General features: G+C 38.4%; 1 long non-coding RNA gene across 6 annotated transcripts in view; it reads right to left on the bottom strand.

The window, feature by feature from the left end:
- Positions 1-1,684: 1,684 nt before the first annotated feature.
- The window catches only part of LOC121059770, a 28,578-nt gene continuing 11,802 nt past the window's right edge, over positions 1,685-18,460 (bottom strand). For 4 of the 6 annotated variants that reach the window (XR_005814615.1, XR_005814618.1, XR_005814620.1 and 1 more), the window contains one exon: positions 1,685-1,948. This is a non-coding gene — a long non-coding RNA (uncharacterized LOC121059770). Of the gene's footprint in view, positions 1,949-6,955; positions 8,247-18,460 lie in introns of those variants that run through there. The other 2 variants (XR_005814616.1, XR_005814617.1) reach the window with 2 other exon arrangements.

Here is an 18,460-nt window from a genome sequence, read left to right as displayed (position 1 = left end):
GCAGCCCCAAAAGCAAAGGCTCTTCAAGCCAGGAAAGGAAGCACAGGAATTGCGTTCATGCAGGGAATGAGTCAAAGCTGGATAGTGAAAACAGCCCATATCAGCTTGGCTGCAAACGTTGTGAAGTGTGTCATGAATATGGCAGAGAACACCAAATAGAGGCCTTTGGGTCCCTATGTTTTCTTCATTTTCTGGGTATCCACCTTAACAGGCCCGAGAGCCTACTCAGCTGAATGCTAGGCAACAATCACAGCAGAAGTGAACAGGAACAGTACTTTGACCTTATGAAGGCCTAAAAATTGCTAAGTACTCTGAAAAAGCCAGCTGGAAAGCATGTTATGTGAGGGAAACAAAATTAGAGGACAGTTTTCACTTTCCAGTGTCTCCACTCGCAACACATAAGAGGAGGATAATAATACCACCGGGGTGTTGGGAAGATAAATTCATTAATATCTATGGAGAAATAGAGTACTACGATGAGAGCATCATTGAAAAGTCCACGAGAAAATGAGTGATTTTCTATTCAGTGCAGCATTCAGATGGTGTGCCGTAAATAATGGATGGGGCGCGCATTGAAAGATGAGTCTAAAAAGAAATATTGAACAACTACCCACACTGAGCTCTGTTCATCCTTTCCCCATTCTACTATCTGCACCTCCTATGAAGTATGTAAAAGGAAAATGAATGCTGTCTGACTTTGGAGCAGCTGGATAGCCTTAATCTCACCTAATTTTAGCCTATAAAATAAGATGTCTAGTCTATGCTTCCTCTGCAGTCAGTGAAAAGCGATGGGTACCTTAGGACGGTTCATCACACCACTTCTGACATTCGTGTTAGGATGGGGTGATCACTGTCTCGTGGTGTCCATCTCTTTTCCTGGACACACACTGAGGGAGTGCGGAGAAACAATTTGGCTTCGGCCTCTAGTGTTGAGATAACTTCAGTGTTTAGATTAATCCTGCCCTAAATCTCAGTCTGGATGGTAGAGTGTGCCATCCCAAAGCAAGTAGATCATTTTAACTGCCTTGTTTTCCTTCTAGTTTTCTGTGAATCATGATCTGTTTTGCACTGCTAAGTAAAGGTGCTGAAATTTGCATTAGACTGTCACTGACAAGATGCTTCAAAGATGCCATGTGTGTGGCAGCTGGAGAGTGATGGAGTGATGCCTGATTAGATGTGGAACAGCTGCTTGTGGTGACTGGTATTGACTGATCAGAGAAGGATCCTTCCCTCTCCCTATCTCACTGTGTGTACAAGGTTCCTTTTTTAACATAGCACTAGCAATCGTTTGAGAAAAGTACATGATTTAGAAAGATCCTATTTTGCATTAGGAGACAAGTACCCTTTTTTTATCCTGGGCAAATTATTTTAATCATTCTTATTACAAATCTGACCTTTGTATTATGTCAGGATGAGAAATCAGACATATTGCACAAGTCTGTCAGCAAATAATGCAGAACTCATGAAGAAATTTTATTTTGTGATTAAACTTATATTTTATTTTAAATCCAAGATGAAGCAGAGAAATAAAAGCTCATAGGAAACAAAGTTGGTTGCATTTAGATAGGAGAAAAAAAGATTCTTTCAGGGATGGATTTCTTTTTAATATATGTGGGGTTTTTTGTTTGTTTTGTTTTTGTTTTTAATTAAAATAGAGCTGTGAGAGCTTGCTTCTGTATTATGAGGACCAATTCCTTATCAGCTTTTGAGGACTGGGCTTCTAGCTTTGAAACGGCAAGTAACTAGCCTGGACCTTTTTTTTTTTTTTTTTTTTTTTTTTTTACCATGAAACCATTTCTGAGTTCAAATCCAGTTCTATTATATTTGCCATTCATTCTTTTCTTTTTCCTGTGTTTTTATTACCAGAGTATCTCTTGTGAATGAAGCTCATGTTCATATTTTTTGATGGTTAAGCTGGAAAACTTGCTTTCAAAGGACAGTTCAGATTCTGTAGGAAAATGTAGAATAAAGAGGTTAATTAACAGAATGCTCAACAATCTATCATCTTCAATTAAAATTTAGTTATACTTAATGCAGTCACAAGTCTATGTCAGTCTCTGTGCTCTAGGGACAAGTCAAATACATAATGCAAATCCACCCTACTTCTCTTCATAACATTAATATTCATTCTATAAAATTTTCATGGTAGGTGAAATTCTGCATTCTATTTTCTAACAGCAGCTCAAGATAGCAGTTTTATGCAGTTCCTTGCAATTGTTTTCTTCATTCACTGAACGCTTAGGTTTCTTGTGTCCCTGATCTGGCAAATACTTTGCCACCCACTTACACTAAGTAGGTCTGTTGAATCCTTTAACAGTGTTGGGAACTAATAAATGAGACAGCTGACCAAAAGAGATGTTATCAAAGATAAATCCTTGGTGCTCAACATTCACCATGGCTTGAGAGGCCACCTTAATAAAAGGCAAGGTGGGTTCCAATTGTCACATCTGGTGTCTCTCAGAGTAGAGGTGGAACTGGTAAGGATGTACATTAAGTTCCATACTTTTAGCTATAGCTAAAACTTTGCTGATCTTACACTTCTGCAGTGACCCGCAGGAAGTGATCATTTACAGACAGGATAACCAGTAGTGAATTTCAATGGACTGATTTTTAAAAGTTGTCAACTTTAAGTTGTCAAAAAGCTTTTTTTGGAGGTTAGTGTTCGGAGATACTAGAACTGATCACATGAACACACCTCATCTGCTCCAGTGAAAAACTGGTTTAAGCTAGCTTGAATGTCTTTATGCTGCAGTGGATGAAAAATAGACAGTTTGCTCTGCCATAGAAGTGATACCTCATAGAGACGTGATGTTAAGCAGCTAGAAAGTGAAAAAAAATGTTAAGTCCATGTGTTCTGCAGTGAATGTCTGTCCATGTTCAAGTGCCTCCAAACACATCAAACGATGTGCTAAAGAAACACTTTCTAAGTGTTGGAATTAGTTTCATATCTTTCTGTGTGTCTCTGAGGTGATGTCCTGTGCAATGTCCAAAATACGTAACAGCAGCCCCTGTGTTCCACACATGATCTGAGGAAGGATCACCTTGTGCCAGAACAGCTGACTGAACAACTATCTGTGGCTGCAGAACAGTTTAATGCAGAAAGGCTGCAAGAAAATAAGGCATTGTCATAAACGTTGGTAACTGACAATATTAATTTGGATTCAAGAAGCTATCAATATCTGATAGCTTCCAGAACAGTTAATGGTCAATCACATCACTTGCCATCATTAAGCAAGTAGCTTGATAGCTACTTGTGAACATGAGGCAAAGCTTAGAGTTTTATAATGTAGGTTTGTTGTTGTTGATTTTTAACTTGCCTTTCTTAAATGTGTTTTTGGTCATCTCATTTTTTATTTCAGCTTTTGAGAGTGGAACAATTAACCAACTGGTTAACTCATAGACTTAGGAAATAGATTATATAGATAAATTTTAATACACTATAATTACTCATCAGTCCTAAGTTACCTAATACTCCCTTTCTGAAAACTTGTTTTGAAAATCAGATATTTTCATTTACTGGCAAGGTCTGGACTGGGGAAAAATATTGTCTTATGCGGTGAACTGTAACTGAAATTATCGATGCAGTGGTTATAAATCAAAACTCAGTAAACAATTTTGTTTAGTGTGTAGACATTTCTCTCCATGCTTCAGGGCCTTAATACTGATTTCTTTTATGTTGACCTTTGCTCCTGTCAATTGACTCTTCTGTTACTATTTGCCAGTTTTCCATAACTGTTTATGCCCCATATGCTGTCCTTTCTGCTTTATTTTCCAGCTACTCCACAAAGTGTCCTTCTTTCTCCTCAACTCTCCTCCTTGAATGCCTTGAGGAGACATCTGAATAAGACCCCAGCTAAGGATAAGTAAACTCCACCTTTTCTTTTCTTTTCTTTTTTTTTTAATTTCTGAAAAGACTTAGAGATCTTATGGAGTGTTCATTCAACTTGCTTCTTCTTTCTCTTTTCTGCTCTTTCTTTCCCTCTTCTTTTTTCGGCATTACTTTTTTTTTTTTTTTTTCTCAGTGAGTTAAACCTTGGGGAGGATGTGTTGAGGACTTTAGGAAATCTGGACTGAATTTTGTGCGTAGATGAATCATGGTTTTTGGGTGAAAACAGGGTGAAAGACAGCAGCCTTATTTAATTAGATATGGATTTCTCCTGAAACAGTAAGAAAATGTTCCTGTTTTTGCCATGCTTCCAAACAGAATGATGTGAAATACACTTTCTTTTCCTGTTTTGAATCAAAGTACGTTCTGAGTTGCCAAACAGGAGAATCAGCATACAACTAATGTTATTCCGAAGTAGATTTCTGAGTGACATTTTGAATTATGTATTCCCACTATTGTGTCTAACCCCTTTCCAGTCTCTAATTGTGGGTCCCTTTTCATGCATGTTAAGTAGTTTTTCATCTTGACTGAATTCTAATTTTATCTGAACCTTTGCAAGTATGTATGCTAATTGCAGAAAAAAATATTTTGCATTCATTTTGAAACTAGAACATATTTTCAACAAAATATTTCCGTTTCATAAACGTCAAAATGCAACTACTCCCAGCTTTGTCACTCAAAAAGATTTTAAATATTATACTTTCAAATATATTTGAGATACACATTAAATTTATCATTTATTTTCTGTAGTTTATAGCAGTGTTTTTGTTAATAAGACAAGAAACACTTAAAACATACATATGTTTATATTTCTAACACAAGATACAGAATAAAGTACAAGACAGGTGAATATAAGGGTTTGGTGTTTTTTTTAAAGGCAATATTCTGGAGTGATTTTAAAGAATCATTGTGCAAAAATAGAATTCCTTTTATTAATTTATTGGAGCTATCAAATATAATTCCATTTAATTTTATATATTTAAAATGATCCCACTCTACTTCTGATTACACACATAATAATAGGTATTATTTTAAAATGAAAAGAGCCACAAAGAAGATAGCCTTCTAATTATTTCCTACCTGGTACTGAAAGGGAAGGACAATGAAATACAAATGATCACTTGAAGATTTAAGTGCTTAGATATTAAATGATTGGAAGTATAAAGGAAGTAACTAATTTTAAAGTCGATTTGAAATGTAATTGCCCATTATGCCATCAGTGATCTAGGCATACTATGATTTACCAATGAAAAATTCAGCCTTGTATTAAGAAAGAGAAGGAATGTCATTAGTTGCTACACCTCGTTTGCATAGGTTTTCAACAGAGATAACATGATGCAAGCTGGATGCAGTGCATTGTTTTGAACAATTCACAAGTTGTTTAGCGTTATTACAGAGCTTTAACAGTAAAAACATAAATAAATCTGTTGACATATGCATTATCTTTTGACTTAAGCAAATTTAGGTCCTGCTATTACCACGGTTCTTTCATAACTAAACTTCACCTGAAATTCTCTGGTGACTAGAAGTCATAGTGTTCATAACTATGAAAATACAGATACTCTAATGTCTTCCCAGTGAAATGTGACATTTCACCATTTCATGAAATCAAACACTTAATAGGAAAAATAAGGCTCTGGAACAGTATTTTAATATATATAAGAGGGATTCATAACTTAAATTCTTTTATAAGTAAGAATGCCAATGTAACACTGGTGATAGTGTTACCTGAGTATTGTGATGAGGTTTTAGTGGTGGCAGAGGATCCTGACAAGAAGACGCAGGCAGGTTGTCTGTTTCCATATGTCTATACTGCCAGTTTTTATAGTTGGGAAAATTAACTCAAACATATATACTCAAGTAGACTGCATGTTACAAAAGTTTCCAAGCCACAGTATTGAGTACAACAGTGATTAATAGATGAGAATATGAACGCTGTTCAGACAGTTAAATAGTAATTATAACCTATTTAAACTTCTTCCTTGTGAACTAACAGGTACCTTTGAGCAAATATTTTTATTTATTTATTTTTTTTTTTTTAGATTTAACATATTTTTGACCAACCCTATTCAGGGTCAAAAGGACAAGCCTAACTCCTTAACTGGCTATTCCTGTCATGAAATTCTGATCTATCAGTTTTAAAGATTTACTTTTCTGGCACCAGATATGTGAGACAGTATTTTGAATTGTACAATTAACATAAAGTCAGCATAAAATCATAAAAGTCAGCCTGAACACCTTTTTTTTTTTTTTTTTTAGTTATTCAACAGTTACGATCCTGGACCCATGACTGATTCAACTAACATTGCTTTCATTGGGTGATATAATAACAAGAAGCTATATTATTTATGATTGTGGAACCTCATAAATATTCCAAGATTTAGAATATTTAGAATTCCAGAAATTTTTGGAAAAAATCTGAATTTCTAGAACTGTTATACTAGAAACTGTGGGGCTTATAAACAGCAACTTGGATACATACAGTCTTTTAAAAAAGAATGTTCAAAGGAACTTTTAAGCATAGGCAGACCAGATTTCTTGAATACCAAGTCACTGATCAATCGTTATGTTGGGGTGGTGATCTGAGACTGCACTGTTCACAAAAGTGGTGATTTTGTCCTGACAATGCATTCGCTTCTCCTCCGATCCAGCTGAAAAACAACCTTTTATTTTCGGTAAGATCAGTATTTACTGAGATCAACAAACTGATCACCTGTGTGCCAGCATGGGAGGGATGGCAGGCATATGTGGCCAAGGGTGAGCAGGAAGAACTTGCCCCATCAGTGGCAGTGACTTTTCAAATTGGCTTAAACTGACTATGATACTGTGACTCTGATATGGTGGCAGCACCTTTCCCTGATCGTGTGAGATTCAAACTGAGCTTTGATGCATCAGTGAGCCCTTCTCCTGAAAGTAATAGGACTTCTGCCAGCAGGGTCTGTTACTCTCCTTCATAGACTGCCAATCCGTTGCACTGAATTGAAAGAAATTAATTGATTAATACTTAGCTGATAGGTTTAAGAAGTTTTTTTTCTTTGTTTCTTTATTATTACTTTTTTGTCTGCCTGCTTTTTAAGGAATGTTGCCAGTGATTTCTCTGAAGCAACACTTGGAAAAGACCCCTACCTAAAAAATTCCCCCTCTCTTAAGTGTGGAGAGAAGTAATATGTGATGTTCCTGTCCAGGGAACTAAGGGGCAACATTATGTCTGAATAGTAAAGAAGAGAGAAACCACCTGAAACTCAAATGTTAAATAGTTCAGCTCAGAAGCAGCCTCTGTCTAGACAACAGAGTAACCATGAAGGTCTATACAAATGTTTATTTATTTATTTATTTATTTATTTATTTTTCACAGCAGTGCTCATTTCCCTGGTGTTTCCCAGTCAAAACATGTTGTGTAATGGAAAGAAGGCACATTGTACTTAACGTTGTATTGACCGATTTCTTGGGAGGAAGGTATTAATGTGAGCTGTTAGTGAAGACATAGCCTGTGTCTATGTTTCAGACTGCACAGCTCCACATTGTTATATTTACGATGATGGTAGAGTACCAGACCCACCTTCTGGCCTCATATGGCCACGCAAAGCACCATGTTGGTAGCTGTGTTTGCACAGTATTGCTTGGAAAAGATAAGTGACATCAACCAACAGTGCAAAATGGCAGCAAATAAAAGAATGCTTTAAAACGAACACAGTTAGGGCAACTTAGAAAAGTATATTGCTCCTGTTGGCTGCTCTGCTTCTCGGAAAGAAATTTTCACTCCTTTGTCACCTGACAGAACGGGAACTACGCCTGCCTTTCAGCTGCCACAGTCTCACGCTTGGTGTGCTGCCGTAAATGTCCATCAGTTCCAGTTAAATGTAGTGTGCTGGGCCGTGGGCTGGTGCAGCTGAGCAGCAAGCACCCTGGTTGTGCTGTAGGCATGGTAACCTCCCCAGAGAGCTGCAGCAGAGGGCTGGGGGCACTACCTTCTGAAATCACGCCAGCATGAATCACCACGTTTCCTGGTGGTACCCTACTTCAAGGCATGCTTAGGAAGTTGGCTTGCTGTTGCTCACAAGTACAATAACCTTTTGCTCAACTCTCTTCCAGAGATTTAAGTTAGCATTAAAGAGCCTGTGGCTTGGTCTCCAGCATTTCATGTGGCAAACAAATGGTATGTGTGGTGACCTGGACAATCAAATTGCCTTCACATGGTAGGCGACTCATGCCTCCAGAGATCACATGTATTTTCTTAGCCACTCTGTCTTTCTTTTTCTGGGCCTTACTAGGAAAATAGCTCTAATGAATCCTTCTTCTGAGAAGGTTGGTAGGTTCTCATAAGACCAGTGTTGTAAAAGGTCTATTTCTTGGTAAATTGCTGAAAAATAAGAGGCAGAACAAAATTATAACTGACATTTTCTGAAGGCTTTCATCTAGTTCCTCTTCATTGGCAATTTAATCCATCCTGTTCATATATTACCTTTCCCATTAGGATGTTCTCCCTGAGTTGCCAATTTACTCATAATTTTAGACTATGAATCCATTTTGGCTTGTCTTAAGTTACAGTTAGAGCCAAATAGTATACCTATTAAACTTGGCAAAATATTCCCTCTTTGTTTCAGTGGGTGTCAACACTTAGGCCAAGATTATTCCAACTGGTTTATCTGCACCAGTGTAGGTACAACCTGAAACCCTAAAGCAAAAGTGGAGAGTGGATCTTGCACACCAGCTGTGTAATGGGATTTAGGACCTCTGCACAGTCATGTCATGTCCATTTGGTCCTGTTCTTGCCACTAAATATTTAGAGGGATGACAAGTGAACTGTAATATTAAAAAAGGTTATCACCTGTAGCTATTTGGTCCTTCACCTTTCATTTTCTCTCTGACCAAGATGATAACCTACTCAGGAGAATGGCAGTACAGAACACCCAGACGCTTTGCAGCAGAGTCAAGTATCTTAGTGTCATTTTTTGATACAGGTGAGCTTAAAATAAACTGTCAGGTTTGGGACTTGACATGGTAACATGTGGAGTTGTATTTGATCCACTTAACTCTTGTCTGGGAGGTGGTTTTCTGTCTGAGCAGTTGTTGCACAGGTCATGACACTGCTTTTAATGGACTTTGTTTTGCAAACAGCAGCACACTCTGATAATGTTTTAATCTCCTAGATCCTCAGTATCCTTTCAGGAGAGGCACCTCTCTGTTTTCTCCCATTCTCCTTTCATGTTTCTTAGGTAAAACTGGCTTGGTTAACATATCCTGCCAATACATGGCTATGGATGATATTAATTTCTGACACCACAGACAGACTTGGAAGAGGAGACATGTTCACAAACTAAGGTCTTTAACTGGGTAGCAAGGGTGACCAACCTTAGGCAAGATGGAGCAATTCCCAGCTACAGTTCTCCTTTCCCACCTTTACTGCGGGGATTGCTAAATTCTGAATGATGCTGCTAATGGCTATGAATTAAAGACCAGGCATCAGTGCTGGGTTATTTTGACAGGTCAAAAACCTTTGTTTGCATGGCTGCTTCCCAAAAGGTCTAGCCCTTTTTGCAGTGGAGATAGTAAACTTGAAAGAGAGGAGAAAGCTAGGCCAAAATAGATGACTCTGAGCAGGAAGCATTACAGCCATGCCAGCTTAAGCCATTCCTGCTCCTGAGTCAGAGTCTTGTGTGAGCATGAGTCAAATCCCTTAATTGTTGCAGCACAACCACAGAAGATTTCTAGCTATAGCACCTTACTAAGGCTGCTAAGCAAAGCCTAATACAGGAGGAAAAAAAATCTGTATTTAAAAATTAAACAGTTGACAGCATTGAACTTTTTTAAACTGGAGTCAAACCACTTTAACATCTTGAAAAACTGCAAACTTCGTACAGGTGCTTACTGAGGAAAAATATCTGAAGAGATATGTTTAAAAACAGTCACCTTCCTATATGTAACTTTTTTTTTAAAAAACTTTCCCATGCTTCATGCTGCTGGAACATTCTTAAAGTTCTTGAAAAAAATGCATCCAAATATGCCTGGATGCTGGCTTGTCACTATGATAGCATTCATTTCAGACATACACACACAGAGAGAAAGACAATTGCATGTATAAAATCCACTTGAACTAGTAGGATGAGTAGAAAACTGAAAACGAGTGGTGTGAAAAAAAAAAAAAAAGGGACAGAAGGAATGTAGTGATTTTAATAGGCATGCACTGACTGTCTATTTTCTGTAAAGTATGAAGGGGTAATCAGGCATTTTTTGGTGACTTGGGGTCACCTAAGCTTGAATGAGTTTTTCATATTCTCATGATTCTGTTTTCCATACGCAAAACCGAGAGTTCTTGAAATGTATGTAAATAAGTGTTATGTACAAAGACGGTCCAGCCATAGATGCAATGAATCCAAATAGATTTAGCCTTAGCTCAGTTCAGTGTTATTTTCCAAGCTCCTCTCTTCACATGCAAGAGTCATGCATTTAGAGCAGGCTGCCTGAGGTCATAGACAGGATTTAACGAGTGCAAGCCTGCTTAAGGAGGCCGATTTGAACTGAGTGGATACAGAGCCTTATTTATGACACAAACATAATCTGAATGAAATTGGTTTATGTCTTGTTCATGTTTAAGAGTACTGTGCTACCCTTATGCAATATTTGCATTGGAAAATAAGAGATTTGCATGGGAGTGAATCACTAAAATTATTCACAAGGCATTACAGGGCTTTACAGTGGATCTTTCATAAGTGAATCAGGGATAGATACTGTGGCACTGATTTCAAAATAAAATTTGTGTGCTCTCTGTGAACTTTTGTTAATTTCTTTTAGTAAAAAGACTATCACTTTGAACTAAAAATACAAATTCTCTTATCTTTTGCATAATAACTTTTGCACCAGAAAGCTTGCAACCTATCTGCCTACATCACGGTGTCAGTGCAAGCGCTGAACATGAAGAAATGATTTAAGCAGAATGAGAAAGCAACGTTTGGAGCACATAAGGTCATCCCTTGAATAGTAGGATTTTCTGCTAGCAGCTGGCACTGCTGAATCTGACCAGTGACTAGAAGGCATTGTGCCAGGAGCTAGGACTTAAAAAGATGTTCAGTCTGGGGAGCACAAAATTGAAATGGAGAGGAGCTGATCAGCTTTTTTCTAGTTTTAAGGATAGGTCAGAGAGGTGAGTGAGGCAATGCTTGATGGGGCTGGCACTTCTGGGTTTGTCTGTGGGGGAAAGCTGCTCTGAGGTAAATTTAATTAGCTTTGAAGCCACTGTAGTCACTGTAGTGCCTGTCTGTGTTTTGTACCTCCCTGGTATAGGAGGGTGTTTATCATTTTTAACCTGTCAGTAATATATTCAAGATAAATCAGAAAAATCATTCTTACACTGTCATAGGAGCATATACATGAAAGTTTCCACTGGTTAAAAATTGGAGCCAAATCCACACCAGGAAGGATTTGCCAGAATAGCCTTCCCAGTGAGCTCTCTTAAGACAGGGATAGTCTGTATAAGCAAGTAAAATGCTTTCCCTATGTAACATACACCAGGGCAAAAGCACAAAATAGGCTGTCCCACTTTTGTGCCACAATAAGTGGGTTTCCCCTTAGGCTTCCATTGGTATAAGAAGGATGCAAGAGAAAGCACCTCACTGGTCATCTGTATGACTGCCAAGGTTACTTGTTACGCCAGCCTCTGTCTGTTTAAAATATTACAGCTCATTTTATACTGTCACTATCAAGACTAGTCCTACATACAGCTACCACCAGCCACACGACTGTAATGCTGTGTCCATAGGGTGGCTACTGATCATATTCTAATGCACAGTTAGCACACAGAAGAAAATAGGTAACCCATGGTTTTGCAGAGATACCCTAATGGAGAGGGGCCTATTGATTTGGACTTTTCTCCACCTCTAAAAAGATTAACTCATTTATTTTTTTCAACCTCAGAGAAACCAACGTGCGTCAGCTCTCCTGTGGTAAAACCACAGTCAAGATAAGGTGCTTTAATTTTGTACCGAGGTCAATTTTCCAAGGTCAATCCTAGGCAATGGGACAGGGCTGACCTTGCTGAATGAACCTTGTGGCAAAATTAAAGTATCCAGCACTTGGCTGTATTTCCAGTTTAGCGTATCTATCAGTGATTTAAATGCAAAAATATCATATCTTTTTAGTAGCAAAGACTTAGTCTTTAAAATCTGCTTTTCCATTCCCTCAGAAGCAATTCCGTAGTTCATCCTCCGCATAATGCAGAGCACAAGGTTTATCAAAAGGACCTAAATTCTACATGCAATTGAAATTCTCTGTGGACATCTGTATCTACGATAAGTCCTCTGAAACAGGGAGCAGTGTGTCCAGAGGGTTTCGTTATCCTCGGTGATGCAATTTGCGTTTGGAATAGTCATGTCTACACAGTGCTCTGGAATAGCTGTGTCTCCACTGCTGTTACAACACTGCTGCTTTGCATTCTTGGAAGATTCCACAGTTTATTGCTTTGCCCTTCTGTTTTTTTCCATGCTGCTCATTGTGAAAGATCCCACCAGAAGGCAATGGAGTATTTCCCACGATTTCTTTCATTTCATCGCAATGCTAGAAGTGAGCTGCATTTGCATTTTGCTTGCATTTGTTGGGCACCGGGCAAGAAGCGCTGAAGACCACTAGGATGTTCCTGGTGCTATTTGTATATCTTTAGGGACAGGGACACGTGCATAGCTGAAACTGAGCAGAGACATCTGACTAAACTAATGCATGAAATGGTGAGGCTCAATAGTGATGCAGAGCAGGGACAGCCAGCAATTTCAACAGGGTTTGAGGATATTAACTTTCAAGAGCCTTAAATGGAGAAATTGCCCTACAACTCTAAGAGTGGAACATGTCATAAGAATTTCTCTTGGCACAGTGAAATATAATCATCCATTTTCATCTGAAGTCTCACCATTCTCATTTGGTAATCATTTCTGTGGAGATAAATCCACAGGAAAAAAAAATGGTCGGGATTACTGTGAAGGAGTTATGTGCAACAACTAAGAAATTATCTGGCTTATATGAGTTGGCAATGCACAGGCATTTATTGATGAATGTCAACATTTCGAATTAGCTAATTATGTTTAGGACATTAATATGACCACTATGGCTATTCTCACTTCAGATCATACCTAACAGAAGGCAGGATTTTTCTATAATGTCGCAAAGACAGATGATCACCGCAGGAGACTTGCTAATATTAGAATGATGTGATGGATATGTCCAAGAAACCTACATTTTTAGAAACACTGGGCTACTTAATGCCTTTTTTTTTTTTCCCTTTAAGGGCAAATATAGAAATTGGAAGTGCTGTGATTATTCTTGTCTATCTGATAGACTTAGCATACCCATAGTCCCATCTTTCCCCCATTTATGAAGCCTTTCTCTGGATGCTGAACTAAAGAAAGGCTGAATTATTTGAAACCTACTGTAGACTGTGCATTAACAACACTGAAAAACTTGATCTTGGATTGGCCATGTTTGCTTCACATGAGAATTATTTCCTTTATGTTATGCAGATTTTTTTTAGAGCAAAGTGAACAGGAAAACACCAAGACATTTTGAATAGTAGAAAAAGTAGTGACAGTGCACTTCTCCATCTGGTCAGGAAGGCAACAGCCAGAGATGCCCTACAATTCGAATATGAAATGAAAGCAGAGTTTTGAATAAAATGCATGCCCTCTTGGGGCAGAAGTCAGGACATTTGTATATAGAAAGGGTTTTTATATATTACATAGGGATTTTATTGAGTTCTGCAAAGCTTTTTATGTCATAGAGCTGTGGTATGAAAATCATTTCAGAAGTTGTAAGGTAGTTAGGGCAAGAGAAAAGGGAGAAATATTCCATGGAACTATAGAAAGAACCTATCTCTGTGAGTAGATAAGTGAGCTTACGGTATCTCACACTATGCACAATTTATTTGTTGCTTTGCAATGTGGAATGTGAAAGGACAAACTTGTACCTGCAAACTGGTGTAAAAAGCTGCCATCTCAGAGATCTACAGGTTGCCCAGGACCATGTCCAGGCAGCTTTCGAAGATCTTCAAGGAGGGAAACCCCACAGCCTCTCTGGGCAACCTGTTCCAGTGCTCCATCAGAAGTGCTGCCTGGTGTTCAGAGGGAGCCTCCAGTGTACCAGGTTGTGCCCCTTGCCTCTTGTCCTGGCACTGCGCACCTCTTGAAAAAGCCTGGCTCTGTCTTCTCTGTACCCTCCCTTCAGGTATTTACAGACATTGATGGGATTCTACCTGAGCCTCTTCTTCTCCAGGCCGAACAGTCCTACCTATCTTGGCCTTTCCTCACAGGAGAGGTGCTCCAGTGCCTTTATCATATTGTTGGACCTTCGCTGGACTCTTTCCAGTACGTCCATGCATTGTTTTTACTGGGGAGCCCAGAACTAGACCTAGTACTGCAGGTGCAGCCTCGCCAACACTGAGTAGAGGGGAAGGATAACCTCTCTTGACTTGAAGGCAACACTTTGGCTATTGCAGCCCAGGAGGCTGTTGACTTTCTTTGTGATGAGGGCACATAGCTAGCTGATGTTATTCAGGACCCCAAGTTGATCCTTTTCAGCAGAGCTGCTTTCCAGCTGGGTGGCCTCCAGCATGTCCTGGTGCCTGGGGTTGTTCCTCCCCAGGTGCAGGACTCTGCCCTTCCCCTTGTTGAACTTTGTGAGGTTCCTTCAGCTCACTGCAGTAGATGCATTGTTAGAGAAAGGCTGACCGACACAGAAAGTGGTGGTTAGCCTTTGAAAAAAAAGTGTATTTAGACAGTGCTCTGTCTCCTGCAAAGGCTGTTTCTGAAGTCCACAGCCATTTTTCTTCTCCTCTCTCCTCTTAACCATGCTAAATTTAACTTTCTTCCACTTCTCCATCTTTTTGTCACTGTTGGGTTGTGCACATAAAATCAGTGAACATGCCACCCCTTGATTTCCTTTCCTTCTTGCATAGATTGGACAGGTGTTCATCCAGTGCAGGCATCTGTGGCCGCAGTTGCTGCAATGTGGCATGGGTGGGAAAGATAAAAAGGAACAGGTTGTCATTGCCCAAGAAATATCCTCTGTGCCAAGAATAATAAAATATTGCTCTTTCCTTAATTGCTCAATATCCATTCCAAAATAGAGTATTATCTTTGCCGGAAGATTTCTTTTCTAATACCTGTAGGTCAGTATAGTCATCTGCTAAATAAACAGGATTCTGTATTCACCAAAGGTAAAAATTACTTAAAATCTCTGTAGTTATTAAAATGTTTGTGTAGTCAAGAGTTGGGTGATTTACTTTATGATAACTAAGTCCAAAGCTGAAGCATAATGAAAACGAGACAGGAAATTTATTCCGTCATTTTTTTCTGTCATGTACCTGCTGTTAGAATAAACTTACATTCTACTCATTAGGCCATGAAAGAGTTGCCACATTGGATATGTATGAATCTGAAGTAAACAGTGGAATGGGATATAAAACAACAACGATGAAGAGCTGTTCGGCAGATTTCATCTGAGGGTTGTTTTACATTTACAAGAAGTGGGACCAAGGGGACGCTCACCTCCCTGGTCCTGCTGTCTACGCTATTTCTGATGCAAGCCAGAATGCCGTTGGCCTTCTTGGCCACCTGGGCACACTGCCAGCTCGTGTTCAATAGTGATGTTAGAAACTGGCCATTCAAGGAGGATGACGTTACTATGGAGGCTGTATACACTACAAAGTCAGAGATGGATGGGCGTCTAGCTGTCCATCAGGAGACACAAATAAAAGTGCTGCTTTTAATTTGTGGTGAAAGCTACCCACAGTCAATTTAGTTAGGAATATGTCATTTGGGTCAAAAAACCAGAAGCGACCAGACACCATTATGCACATAGCAGCCGTTTGAATGTTCCTACCTACAAAAGGTAGGAGGACATCAAGCAAGCCGTTCTCAGCAAAAGAGGCAGTGTGACCATAACCAGGTGAGCACATGAAGGCTGCAATGTAAGTACAGTCAATACTGAGAATCGGGAATCAGCTGCTAGCTACATAAATGGAAGAATTCTGTACTTTATAATTGCATCAACAAACTCTATTAGTCTTGAGATCTACACCACTTCGATAGGTGAGGAGCCCTTGGCATTATGCTATGTGTTTCAGAGGAATTCAAGCATTTGACATGGTTGCATAATTTGTAGCAAACGGTATGTGTCTCATGGCTTGTTTCCTTCAAGTCCTTGGTTATCAGAGAGACACTCGCATCAAGAACCTCTGATGTGCATGATGAAGTCTTTGGGGCATATGTCTGAAGGCCTGCATGACAGGATTTCCTATCCACAGTGATATGTAGTGAAGAAAAAAGTTTGGGCTGGTTGACAGGTTTTGTTGGCATAGCTTGCATAAATAGAGAGGAACTGGTCAACATTGCAAATGCCTCACACATAAACTATTTTGAATGGTTTCTCAGTCCCTTAGAGGAGACAAGTACTTAACATCAACAACAGGAAAGATATTTTCTAACATTGGATTTTCACTTACATAGAGTTTATTTGTAATGTATTTGTATTTCTAGAGGTCTCCTACCTGATGACCCAGTAACTTTGTTCAAATTACAGGCTTAATAACTATATTGATGATTATCAAAAGTATCTTGGAGAATCCAAGAGTGAATTTAAAAACCTGTGATACAAAAGCCAGTTTCTTTCAAGGATTTCCTGTCTCTTCATCACTAGAGCAGAATTGTCAAATGCAAAAGAAATTCTTCGCCCACTAGCCAAACCCTTTTGAAGTGATCTGTGTGCCCAGCTCACTATTGCACACTCTCAGAATGCTGAAATCTTTTGCCAAATGGATTGATAGGCTAGACAAGAGTTGTTTGAAATCAGTTTCAATACATCCCATCCCTCCAGATAGCTCCCTTACAGATTATTCATGCCATTACGGTTTCTTTGTAGAAGAAAAGAAATCCACTTTTTACTTTAAATTTTAAACACATTTTAGAACCTAAAAAACTGTAAAAAAACAAAGCGTAGTAAAAGCAATATTTAAGTAAAGCAAATACAAATTGAATGAATTTAATTGTTATTTGAAATAGAGAATGCTTTCTTAATTTGTTCAGTATTTTTTTTAAAATACAGTAACTTTAAAGATCAGTAGTATGTATTTATAATCATTACTTAAGTGCAAAGCTGTTTAGTTAAGAACTTTAAGTTCTTTCATAAAATTTAACTAAAATAATAAAAAACTCACAATCCTAGCCCACTTTGTAATTTTTGTAAAGAAAAACAATGGTTTTAAGTAATTTTTGGTAACTTGAATATGCACAGGTGCAGTTGCTTGTTCAAATTTTCCTCGTGATTATACAACAATTTTTTTTTTTCAGTGAGGAAAAAAAAACCCTGCAGTATGGATGATCAAATGTATATGTGTGCAGTTCAAAGAACGAAATCAGGACTAATCATCCTGGTCTCCCTTTATTTTATTTTTTTTTTTTGGGGGGGGGCAGGGGGAGAAGTAACTTTAAGGCATGATTCATTCCATTCTAATGTAAGCATCCAAAATAGGTCAGACTAATTGAGCTCTAAAATGTCTGTTTTTCTCTATGGACAGAGGCATGGTCACCCTAGGGAATGACCAGTTTAGGTGTGGTTATTTAGTTATCAAGTAAGGTGAGATGATTTCCACCCCATGTAACTGTTGTAATCAAGAACAAATATCTATAAAGAAAGAAATGTTGCCTCTACAAAAAGGTTTCGTATATAATATGTGCTAAAGCTCTTGTTCCACATTCCATACAGCGCCCTAGATACTCTAAAACTTGAAACTTGAAATTTCTGTCACAAAGAAAAACATGTTGTAATACTGCGTTATCCTTCATTCTGACTTACAAAAGCAATTGGACACTAAACTTGAAACTAGCACTTGCCAAGAAGTACATGGCAGTGATCTGATTAAAGATGTGCACACAGAATTCAGTGTTGATTCATATGTGTACGATAATTACTGCACAGAACAGCACAGTAGTGTGTGTATATATGCATGTACATGTGTGTATTTACAATAGAATGGTTGAAAGGCAATTATAGGTAACAACTGTAGTTAAGAAAGCAACTGAAAGCCAACAGACCCATAAATTAATAAATGTCATACATTAATAAATGCAGTATAGCATTATGCAAACTATATCTACGCAAATGTAGGGATAAAGATAAGAACGTCTGTGCTTCATGTAGGACTATTCAGGACAAAAGAAATCCTAGTGATGACACAGTTCCATTGCTAGCTGTGAAAAAGAAAGACACATTCAGTGAACATTTCTGATTTGTACTTAGAAATGAAAATAGAGTCTGTATGGCTGAAATGACATCTATTCTGACATTCCTTTAAGTGGATGGTAAAGAGCATCTATTAGCTTTTTGAATTGGCAGGCCTGGATAACTTGATTTAAAGCTTTTAAAAGGAATCTTGTACTGGTGCTTTCTGGCAAAACGTCTTCGCATACTGGAGAAGTCCAAGGGGCCTAGAATATCTAATGCTGTGCAGATATTTCAAAAGTGTAAACAGGGTAAATGTAGATGAGTTAACTTGACCTTGGTTCCGTGTGGAAGAATGGAACAGCTGATATGGGACTC

This window comes from Cygnus olor, chromosome 1 (assembly GCF_009769625.2).
Source record: "Cygnus olor isolate bCygOlo1 chromosome 1, bCygOlo1.pri.v2, whole genome shotgun sequence".
NCBI lineage: Eukaryota > Metazoa > Chordata > Aves > Anseriformes > Anatidae > Cygnus > Cygnus olor.
Note: the sequence above shows the minus strand (reverse complement) of the source record. Positions and strands in the feature narration are given on the sequence as shown.